The 12,201-nt window shown below is 40.4% G+C and overlaps 1 long non-coding RNA gene across 1 annotated transcript in view; it reads left to right on the forward strand.

The window, feature by feature from the left end:
• The window catches only part of LOC138262203 (uncharacterized), a 46,618-nt gene extending 41,717 nt beyond the window's left edge, over window positions 1–4,901 (forward strand). The window contains exons 2-4 of the long non-coding RNA XR_011199216.1: window positions 3,134–3,183; window positions 3,903–3,957; window positions 4,419–4,901. This is a non-coding gene — a long non-coding RNA (uncharacterized lncRNA). The remainder of the gene's footprint in view (window positions 1–3,133; window positions 3,184–3,902; window positions 3,958–4,418) is intronic.
• Window positions 4,902–12,201: the final 7,300 nt, after the last annotated feature.

The raw sequence follows: 12,201 nt of genomic DNA on the forward strand, positions 1-12,201 counted from the left end.
CCCTCTGGAGGAACAATTTGATTCCTTCTATATACCCTTCCCTCCAGTATACTCAGTTGGTCCTAATCCTATAGTAAGAAGACACATCATCATCTTGTTCATCTTCATATGTCCACCCTTTGATTATTTTATTTTCCACCTTATTCATAACCAAATCATTTGCCTTAGCATTCGCCCACTCATCCTTGTTTATTGCCAGTTCACCCAAGATGGTGCCCACAAAATCCTCAACTACTTCATTCACAATCTCACCCACATCCACAGGCATTCTAGATAAATAATCTGCCACCACATTTCTATTACCTTTTACGAATTCCACATCAAAATTATAATCCATTACAGACAATAACCATCTCAAAATTTGCGGTGTTATGTTTCCTTCCAAACCACGCCCCGCTTTAAAAATATAAATCAAGGGCTTATGGTCAGTCTTTAATTTAAAAGGCACTCCCCACAAGTAAAACCTAAAATTATTGATTCCCCAGCAACAAGCCAAGGCCTCCCTTTCAATTACCGAATATGATAATTCCGCACCCTGCAGTCGTCTTGAAGCAAACCCAACAACATACTCATTACCATCCTTTCTTTGTGTCAAGACCGCTCCCACTCCAACATTACTCGCATCCGAAGTCACATACGTCTTTGCTGTCACATCAAAGACACCCAAGGTAGGAGCACTCAAAATACATCCTTTTACATTCTCAAAAGCATTTTTGCAGTCCTCAGTCCACTCATATGCTACTCCCTTCTTCATTAATCTCCTTAAGGGCTCCACCATCTCTGTAAAATTCCTTATGAATTTTGCACAGTATTCCGCAAGACTCAAAAAAGATCTTAGTTCATCCTTGTTTTTTGGTTCTGGCGCTTTCTCAATAGCAGCCACAATACTTTTCTTGGGTCTAATACCGTTTCCACTCACAGAATGTCCCAGATAGGTTACTTCAGATTTTCCAATTTGACACTTCTCCTCCTTCACAGTTAAGCCTTTTACCTTTAATCTGGACATTACTTCTTCAAATAGGACGTTGTGTTCCCTTTCGTCATTACCCACGATCAAAATGTCATCTTGGAAGCATAATACTTTTTCCAAATCCCCGAAAATCTCCTCCATTAATCTTTGGAAAACAGCTGAGGCAGAAGCTAATCCAAAAGGCATCCTCTTATAGCGGAATGCCCCCAGAGGTGTTACAAAGGATGTTAAGTGCCTAGACTCTTCATGTAAATTAATTTGATGATATGCTGATGACATATCCAATACACTAAAAATGCATCCTTTCCCTTTTACAGACAACATCTGGGAAATATTAGGCAATGGTTGCCTGTCCACCCAAATGTTTTTGTTCAAATCCCTAAGATCGATGCATAGGCGAATTTTCCCTCCTTCCTTAGGTGCTACAACAATGGGAGCAAGCCATTCTGAAGATTCAATAGGTTCAATAATGCCATCTCGCAACAATTTATCTAACTCATTCCTCAATGGTTCTTTCATTAAGTTGGGTATGCCACGCACCTTGTGAACAACCGGTTTAGCGTCTCTCTTCAAAATTATTTTATGAGAAAATCCCTTCAACACCCCCAGTCTTGCAGAAAAAACTAGCGGATATTTGTGAATTAAAGGATGGCGACAATCTTCATTAATTTCACTAACTTTTTCTTTCTCCATTACCATTACAGGTTCCTTAGCATTGGGATTTAGGACTATCCCTAAATCTTTCTGGTGACGCCAACCCAATAGATTGGTACCAAAATCCGTGACATATATTCTTCCTTTAACTGCTCTTCCCTTAAAGGTAATCGTCATCAAAATCATCCCTATCATCACTATTCTTTTCCCTGCATAACCCACAGCTTTTATGTCAGGCTCCAACATTTTCTTCTCTCCATCCTTATTACATACTTCCTCATAAGTCTTTTTGGAAATGAGGGTAAACAGACTTCCAGAATCCACCAACAACTTAACTTGAATGCCATTCAACAACATCTGAGCATGAGGTTTGTCTAAAACATCTGTACTTTCCAGATCAATTTTGTGTACTAAATTATGGACGTTCGTTTTATCATTAGATGTTGAATCAATGAGGCTTTCTTCCACAGTTAATATGATTTCTTCCAGGTTCCCACATCCTGGATTTCTTGTATTACACGTCCGTTACCTTTGTTGTTTTTGAACTTACAAACTTTGGCAAAATGCCCTCTCTTTCCACAATTGCGACATATAGCACTTCTGGCAGCACACATTTTACTTGATGCTATGTGTCCAGGTGCACCACACCTATAGCACTTCATCTCCCTCGAATCAAATCTTCCCCGATCTGGATCTTCCCAGTTCTTTGTTGACTTTTTCTTCATTCCACCAGTTGTAAGTTTGCTCTTATCCCTTATCTCGTTGACAATACTTTGCTTTTCTTCTCTTTTCAGACCTTCCATTTCTTGTAGCCATACAGCTGTGTGTTCCATTGCTTTAGCGATTTGTACAGCGTCATCCAGATTATGATCTTTCATTAGTAATTTCTCTCTTATCTTTTTATTGTAAGCACACCTTACAATCTGATCTCTTATCAAAGAATCAGATAACTGTTCGAAGCGGCAGGACAACGCAAGCCCACGTAAGGTCGCTACATATGATGCCATATCTTCCTCCGGATTCTGCACTCTGGAGAAGAATTTATGACGCTCTAAAACTAAGTTAGTTTTAGGTGTAAATTGTAAATCCAGCATTTGTAAAGACATTTCAAACAGATTGGAGGGCTGGCCATCACCCATACCCAAGGCAACTTCCGGTAGATCCTCAGAAATCCTCCTTCCCTCTATACCTAAATGATGAAGAAGAATCGCTTGTCTTCTAATTGGACTGTAACGATCTCCCCCAATTGCTAGCAGGTAGGCAGAAAATATTTTTTTCCACTGTTTCCAAGGAATAGATGGTTCCCCAGGAGTTGGTAAAAAGGGTGGTGGTGAAGAGATACTTTGATCACCCATAACTTCTTTAAAATTGTATTTAATATTATTAATTTAAATATTAATTAAATATATGTATTGTGTCTCAATTTCAAAGTATGCAAGCTCTATATACTCATTTTCCTAGAATTGCAATAGTCTTTCTTCATTCTCTATTAATTTTTTTCTTTTTCAGAGTAAGAACATGCAGACGAACGAGATTGACAGTTTCACTCCCCTCCACACGTAAGTCCTTCTGTGTAATTTATTTTTAGATCCTTCTTGTTATTCGTTATTCCTGTTATTGATTTGTTTATGTATTTAAACGCTACCACAGCTCGCGGCACGTTTGTTTTCTTTTCAAAGTTGCGGCTTGATATAACTGCGAACACACGCTGTTCTGCACTTGCGGCTTGTTGACAGTTCTCGCCGCGAGCCGTCAGCCGCGTGTACACACTGTTTAGTGCTCGCAGCGTTTATTTAGTCCTCCAAATAAACGCTGCACATGGAACCTCTGATTTATTTATGTATTTAATCGCTACCGCAGCTCGCGGCACGTTTGTTTTTCTAGTGCTCGCGGAAGACTTAAAGAGTTTCACTCGTGGGTTGCGAGTATAACAGAGCTTTTCTCGTGACGATAACGGTGGCAATTCAGCTTGCAGTGTTGCGCGGTACACACGTCCGTTAGGGACGCGATAAGACACAATAACACACTGTTAGCTTGAGTTAATAGCCTTGTAAATAAAATTGTAAGCTTCAGTTACAAAGCGTCATTTAAACTTTGAGTCGTCTAGTTCGTTCATTAATTATTTCTGTCCCATAAATTATTAAAAATTCATGAACAAGTCGGTAATGTTTTGTCAGCTCACCAGATCCAACAGATGACGATGTTAGGAGATTCTTTAGTAGCCCTTACTTTGTTCCTTTCTCCCTCTTCTTATTTTTTTCTTTTTTCTTCTTTTAAGTGTTGAACCGTTGATTTTATCCAGGAGTGGAGATGCTCAAACCGTCTCCTGCACGGTAGGACTCCTCGTCGCCAATGTAAAGATGAGTCTTCAAACGTAGTATATTTCCATCTTTCCTTTATTTCATCAGTTGTATGTACAGCACCTCCAGCATAGCAAAGTACAGCACACCAGACAGCAGTTCCTCCTTCTCTCCTTCACCTTTCTCACTCCCAGCTTCCTCTCTCCATTCTAGAATCCCCTCACGCTCATGGCATTCTAGCATTGACCCATTAACACTGCATGACCATCTCTACAATGAGGTATCAACAGTAAAGCATGTTGTGGCACCAGACTAAAATTGTACTTTCTTTCCATTTAGGTTAGGTTTACAGAACATCACAGGTTTTGGGATGAGTGAAATGGGTTGTGCTGTGTTAGTGTATTCAGCTTTTATTTGCACTGTGCAGCTATGCATAAGATGTGTATGTAGATGTATACCCGATGTATTTTGCTTTTTATTCTTGTGCTTAACAGGTGGAACTAGGCAAAGGGATGTACTATTCTCCATATCCTGCGTATTAGTGGTTTCTATTATAATTTGGATGCCTTGGATGATGACAGCTTGGAGCTACCTTTCAGAAGCAAAGTAAGAACTGAATGACCATTTTCTGACCTGTTTTTGAGTAATAGCTGGTTCCTGCATTTGTAAGACATGGCACAATCAGGTATGTCAGTGTATCATATTCTCTCATTTGTGAATGAGTTTCAAGGGAACCAACGTCTGTGGGGCAGTTGGACTCACTGCCCATTTATTCTATCAGCATTTCCCTGGAGGGCTGTGTAGTGTTGTGTGATCTATGAAGGGCGGAACCTTTTTGGTTCCTGATGGACTTTGTAGAACTGTGATTTAAGTGTTCAAGAGTGGTGAAGTGAATGCAGGTTTAGAATACTGAGTTTGTAGTTACATGCAGACCAATAGAGACGTGCAATACCAAGTTTCGTGTGTGGTGAAGTTATTGGCAGGTACTCAGGCTGGGGAAGAGGCTAGAACTGGTGACGAGATAGAGGATAAGTAACCTGTAGAAAGACAGTGCTCTCCCAGAGAGTTTGCCGTGGTCCAAGCAAAGTGCTTGTGCCGAAGCAAAGAACTGACATTTGGCATATGTGGAGTCAAAGCGGAACTCCTGCCGGAGTGAAGCACTTGAAGATAACAAAAGCTTCACTGAGAAGTGTACACATTATTGGCCAGGACCTGCTGACAAGGCCATAAAGAGAGGCACAGCGATGCTACACAAGATAAAGGCATACATCATACGGAGTGATAACGCTAAAAGTGGAGAGAAACAGAAAAAGAAACGAAGCGCTGAAAACTACCATAGTCCAATATGAGTAAAATACACAAAAGCTCTTGCTGACAGAATAATTGTTGATAAAACATACTGTTGTTTCACTTACCAGACTGCTGATAAGAAGAGCTCTATGACCTCAGCAGCTGGCGAAGAGACCCAGGAAGCAGCGCAGGGGTTGTACTTACTGCGCTGTCCAATACCTGAGGTGGGACACTACCAAAGCTGCCGGGTGGCAGCTCAGAGCAACTCCAGAGGTCTCCGTAAAAGTGAAGGACTAAAATGGAGACCAAGAAAGAGGTCCCAGTTCCAAAGACTGCCCAAGAATCACCCCAAGCCCAACACATCACAGGGCCTTTGAGATGACACGGATGATGCGGGCCCTAGTGGGCAGCAGACAGTATCGGAGAGAACTACATTCTCAATGTCAGCCTATCCCACAAACATTCATAATGCTGCTGCCTTCCTGAAACCACCACTATTCAATAAAGCCAAACGGCAGAATATTATATTGGCAATAGATGAACTGTGTGGAAAGAGACATTTGATGATTTCATTGAAAAACCACATAACAAGAATATTAACAAATACTTGAAGATCTTGCGGGTGAGGGTGTAAAAGAAGTCATAAAGAAAACGCTGCAAGCTTACAAAAGTACATACCGTCAAATAAAAGAAGCTTTGAATCTCAAGTTCAATTCAATGCCAAATGTAGATTACGAAAGGTACATTACCAGTCAAGAACGACAGAGTTGGTTAAACCACAGATGAACTTGTGGAGAGACTGGATACACTCATCAAACAGAGGCTGAAAGAATTTAATGATGAGGAAGCAGTGCGTCTCAGAGGTATTGTGGATGCCTGTCAGATTCATTCAGATGACAAATGCTGAGAGAGGGTCTTAGTATAGAACAAGTTCTCATGTCTGCCATAGCTAAAGAACGTGCCAATCGACAAGCTGCCGAAATGGAGGCTGGATGTGCCCAAAGTCAGTCAGTCATGAACATGAAAACTAAGTAGAAGTACAGGGCTGAAGGACTCAAGGTGATGTCTCCAGAAGAAGTTGTGCTTCAGGTGTGGCTTTTCATTTCCACACAAAGGTAAATGTCCAGCCATTGGACAAATATGAAAAGGCTGTGGGAGCGAGAATCATTTTGTAACGGTTTGCACTGCGAAGGAAGAAGTCAGTACAGCACAGCAAGAAAACAAAATGGCAGCCTGAATGTTCCCTAAGCGACGTTTGACACACGCTCATAAGGGTAAGGCACAACACCAGTTCAGACAAATTAACACGGAACAAATTCGATTTTCATCTAAATCATAGTGAAAAAGTACATCAGTATCAACATCAAGTGAAAGTGAAGAAGAGGATTGTGCAATGTCGATGTTTACCTCAGAAAAATGTGTGCATGTTGGACTGGCTGCATGTGAAGAAAAATACCAGTCAAAGAAAAGTCAACATGAAAGAACACCAGTCATTTAAACATTGTGCCTGAGGAGAAATATAATGAACTATTTCCTTTTGCACAACTGACCCCATAGAAAACCAAAGTATACACCTGGGCTGCATTGACCCCATTAAAAAGTCAAGGTTTATTCGTAGTGACAATGAAACACAAGACAAAAGTGCAAGCGTCCATTCATGTGCTTCCGCTTACGGCGTCAAGTGCTTGTTTACTCAGTTTCAGGACAGCTGCTGATATAGGACTGATCTCAGTAAACTACCACATGAATGTTCACTACAGAGTAACAAGTCAGTTCCCTTCGTTGTTTCATGGATTTCGAAAAACTTGACTATGAAAGTAGAATTGCATATTAATAAGGACATTTGTTCTGTTGTTCAAAGACACAGACAAATTGCATTTAATTTACAAGAAGCTGTTAAAAAGGAACTCCAAACATTACTTGAAACATGATATCATAGAGCGTTCTACTGGTCCAACGCCATGGGTTTCTCCCATAGTACCCAAAAAGGACAGTGAAGGAGCTGTGTGCATCTGTGTAGAAATACGTCAAGCAAACAAAGCAGTTGAAAGAGAACGACATCTAGGTCCGCACATTGACATGATAACACGATTGAGTGGTGCAAAGGTTTTCTCTTGCCTTGATTCAAATAAAGGGTATCATCAGTTAGAACTCGAAGAGAATTGCAGGCATATTACAACCTTTTCTACACATAGTCTATTTCGATATAAAAGACGCTTTGTAGTGTGACCAGCTGCAGAGCTTTTTCAAGATGTCAAGATGTCATTCGACATATTTTACAGCCTGTCATGAATGCTTTCAACTATAGTGATGGCATATTAGTTTTCAGCGCTACCCAGAAGGAGCACAATAAAGCTCTTAAACAAGTTTGACGTTTACTTTGAATGCTGAGAAATGTGAATTCTATCAGACAAAATTAAAGTTCTTTGGTTATATCTTTTCTAAAGAGGGTATGACACCTGATCCCACTAAAGTGCAAGCGTTGTCACCTGCCAGTAACTCACAAGATAGTTCCATGCTACGTTTATTCCCTGGCATCTCCGTTTACTGTTAAAGATACATACAAGATGTTGCCACTGTGAGTGCTCCATTGAGAGACTTAACAAAAAAGAATGCTTCATTTCATTGGTCACATGAATGTGAGCAAAGCTTTGAGAAAATCAAACAAGCTATCCAGAATGCTACTGATATGGCATATTTTAATCCACAGCTTCGTACAGAAGTTGTTGTTGGAGCTAGTCCAGTCGGGTTAGGTGCAATCCTCAAACAGCACAGAGTCGTCTTGGATGCATTATTATGATATGCTATGTAAAATATTATTTTTATGCTTAATAAGCCTTACAATCTACTGTACGTATTTTTTGGAGTTGATGAAAGCCAGTTCTCAGGACGTCGTACCAATGGTGAATTGTAATATGCAGTTCTGGATTTCACTGCTGCGTTATTTGTTTCATACAAAATTCAATCAAACAAATAAAAAAAAAAACTGAACTGTCCTTGACTCAAAAAGTCATTATCCTGACAGATTTGAGAATTGTTATTCCAGAGAGTCTGCGATAACAGATAATTGAAGTGGCCCAGGAAGGACACTGTGGACTAGTTGCTACAAAACGAGTTCTCAGAGACAGTGTGGTTTCCTCATATCAATGAAAGAGTTGAAAAAGAGTTGAAAGCCTGTCATTTATGCAACTGTATGTCATCGAAAACCACCCCACACTCCTTAAGCAGGTCAGAGTTGCAAAAGCATGTATGGGAAAGAATTGCTGTTGACTTTTTCAGACCTCTTGACAATGGACATCACCTGGTGGTCATTATTAATGAACACTCACGTTTTCCATTGATAGAAGATCTCTCATTTATCACTCGAGAGAGTCATTAAGAGATTAAAAGATCTTAAGATCTGACAATGACCTTTCAAAAGTCGAGAATTCAAAGATTTTCTCAGTTATTGTGATATGAAGCATCAGAATAGCACACCATCTGGCCACAAGCCAGTTGCCTTGTCAAACGTTTAATGAATACACTGAGGAAAGCTGTTCAGTGTGCTGTATTGGAAAAGCTTGACCTCAAGACCATCTTCAATTCGACCCCTGAGAGCTTACTGTTTGACCCCTCGTTCGATCCCCTCACTCGACCACTGGTGAAAGCCCTGCAACTTTGATGTTCAAGAGAGCCATGATGACCATTACCTCAAGGGCCCAGCAAAAGATCACATACTGAGGAAGAACCTTGTACCAAAGACTTGGATCGTAAGAGGAAAATGAAGGATTATGTAGACAAGTGGCGACATGCTAAAGACATTGTTTTCACTGTAGGAGAGAAAGTGCTTGTCCGTCAATCATGAAACCGTAAGTCTGATATTCCCTTTGATGCCGAGCCTTTCCATGTTGTGACCAGCAAAGGACACGTGGTGACTGCTCAATGTCCTGTGAAGTCCATTACACAAGATTCCTCGCATTTCCGACAAGTAGCTCATCACTTATCAGATGCTGATTATAAACAGAGAGATTGGTTTTGAAATGACAATTGGAAAACTCGACTGCTGTTGCTCCTGCACCTCCAGTGCAGATCATGGACACTCCTATTGCCGGTTGCCTGGTTCCAAAGACAAGATCGAGATAAGTAATCAGAGCGCCACAAAGGCTTGTTGAAGAACTATGATTGTGTATATATTTTTTGAGAATGTTTAATTTTTTATTTCAACAGATTTAGTGTTGTGGGAGTTATGAATGACGGAACCTTTTTGACTCCTAATGGACTCCGTATAACTGTAACATAAGTGTTAGTACTTGGTGAAGTGAATGCAGGTTTAGGATGCAGAGTTCGTGGTTACACGCAGACAACTAAAGGTGTGTAATATCAAACTCCATGTGTGACGCAGTGATTGGCAGGTACCCAGCCTCAGGAAGCCACTACAGCCTGGAGCCTCTGGAGACCTGTTTAATGTCTCTCCGACCACACAGCTTTAAACTTACGGTAAGCAAAGCCCTCTTGTGGACCATAACAAAAATGTACAGTGGGCTTGGAGCCCACCCATAGTTTATCATTAGTTGGCTTTATAGTCACTCTCTTTTGCTTACTTCATATTCAATGGCTTTTGAGGGACCCCCAGTAACAACTTGTGGAACTGCACCTTCACAAAAGAAAATCAATGCATTTGACTTGAGGGACACGTGTCAACAGCTAGAGGAACCTCAGCTTCAACTAAGAATTTCAATGCTTTGGCATTTGACGGACACCTAGTAATGACTAGTGGAACTGCAGCTTCATGAGAGAATTTCAGTGCTTTTGCATTTTACTTGTGAAGGACACCTGGTAATGGCTAATGGGACTGCAGCTTTGGGTAAGAATTTCACTGCTTTTGCATGACTATACGGCTACCTAGTAATGACTAGTGGAACTGCAGCATTTAACTTAAGAGGGACCCTTATTAACGACTTGTAGAATTGTGTGCATGCATATGTGTGTGTGTGTGTGTATATATATATATATACACACACACACACACACACACACACACACACACACACATACCCTTCGTCTAGTATTTATCATCTATCGGCTTGAGTTTTGCTTCATACTACGACACTCCATAGCATAAGCCATAAGGCATTTTGCTGGGACATAAACACAGTGGCACTGGAAAGAAAAAAAACAGTTTCCCAGCAATATGGTAGAAAGCACTTGACTTGACCAGTGGTTGCTATTACCTATATTTACTAGGCTGTCTCAGTGTGAAGTGTTCTTCAGTAATCAAGCCATTTATTGAAAGTTGTGATATTGATTGGCATAGTCACTTATCCTATTGACATCAAGCACAATGTATTAGAGTAGCAAAAGTGGATATGTACATTTTTATGTTGAAGCCAGACACTCTCAACTTTGTGTAGGACATTTGAAGCAACTGTAACTTACTCAATAGGAATGTTTAATAACAATGCAAGTTATTGCAGCTTTGTGACTGACTTGTTAAACAGTTGCTTGAGAGGGATATCTCATAAAGTTCTGATGGGCTGCAGTCTTGTTAAAGACTTCATACTGTTTCCTCTGACTCGAAAGGACAACTAGTAATTACTCGAGGTACTGTAGCTATGTGAAAAGCCAGATGGATTGGCTTTGCTAATGCTTGTTTAACACTGGAATTGGTGTTTACAAACTGCTCTCACTTTGCAGTCAGAGAAAGGAAAGGAAATTGTGCAACAATTTTGCTGAGGTAAAGTATGAAAGGAAAGACTGTTGGATGTCATTTTTTGTAACAAACAAAATGTATACATACCTGTAAATGAACTGTACAAATTCAGCAGTTAGGAAAGCAAAAAATAATGACTTTTTTATAATTCCAAAGTGTGATGGAAGCAAACATTGTACTAGGCTCAAAACAAATCTAGACAGTTTACTTGGTGATGCACAAATGATAAATATTTACTGATGGCCTGATTTACAAAAGGTAAACTTACACTTTTGTGTAAATTAACTTTTTTTTTATTCACAAACTACAAGTTAATAGTAGGTTTACAACTACGGAAACTGCAGTCAGGGTAAAGCACTCCACACAGAAAAAGATTGGGCAGGCCTATCTTTTTATGCGAGGAGGACTCCGTAGTCTTAAACTTACTATTACCTTGCAGCGTGCAACTATTAATAAAATAGTGAACTTACACAAAAGTAAGTATAACTTTGTGAATTAAGTACCACAACAACCCGATTTCCACACATCATTTGTGTGCAAAGTATTTGTATCAGTAAAACCTCCTTTGTGCAACTTCAGTGGTCATTTCAAAGGGAAAAAATCAGCCTGTAAATGACTGTGTGCTGCCAAACGATGCTTTAGTTACAATAAAATCATGCATTTGCAATGCAATAGGTCTCACTTTTGCAATAGTTAGAGCTATTTGCGTAAATGTCAATGTCTATTACCTGTGTGTTGTGGTTTGGAGTGGAGTGAATGTGTGTGTGTAGTGGAATAATGTGGGTTGTACTGGAATTGTTAATTGCCGGGATTGTGTGGGGTGGGACTGTGTGATGTGGAGTATATTTGTGTAGTGGAATTATGTGGCGCTGTGAATTACAAAAGCCTTTTATGCACTTATGACTGTTGTGATTGCAATATCATGCCTGATGAAAGCCTGGGGGAGTGGCGGTACTGGTCAGTGGTGCAGTACAGAATGGAGGGGCAGTATGGATTGGTGTAAGGGGAGGTGTATAGATATATTTAGGATTGGTAGCGTAGGGGAAGGTTTCCTCTCTCTGCACGCCTCAGATGTATGTGTCTGTTCCCACCCAACTCTTTTGCAAGGGTTTCATATGTCAGATAAAGGTAACCGGAAACGTTTTTGAGCAGGAAGTGTTCATAAGTGTCACCTGACCTCCACCTCGCCGCCAAGATGTGGTACACTCTTCCGGCCCACCTGCGACAGACAGAGGACCTACTTACCTTCAGGAGACACCTCAAGACTTGGCTGTTCGAGCAGTAGCAGCCCCCCCTTT

This window comes from Pleurodeles waltl, chromosome 10 (genome assembly GCF_031143425.1).
Source record: "Pleurodeles waltl isolate 20211129_DDA chromosome 10, aPleWal1.hap1.20221129, whole genome shotgun sequence".
In the NCBI taxonomy this organism is placed as follows: domain Eukaryota; kingdom Metazoa; phylum Chordata; class Amphibia; order Caudata; family Salamandridae; genus Pleurodeles; species Pleurodeles waltl.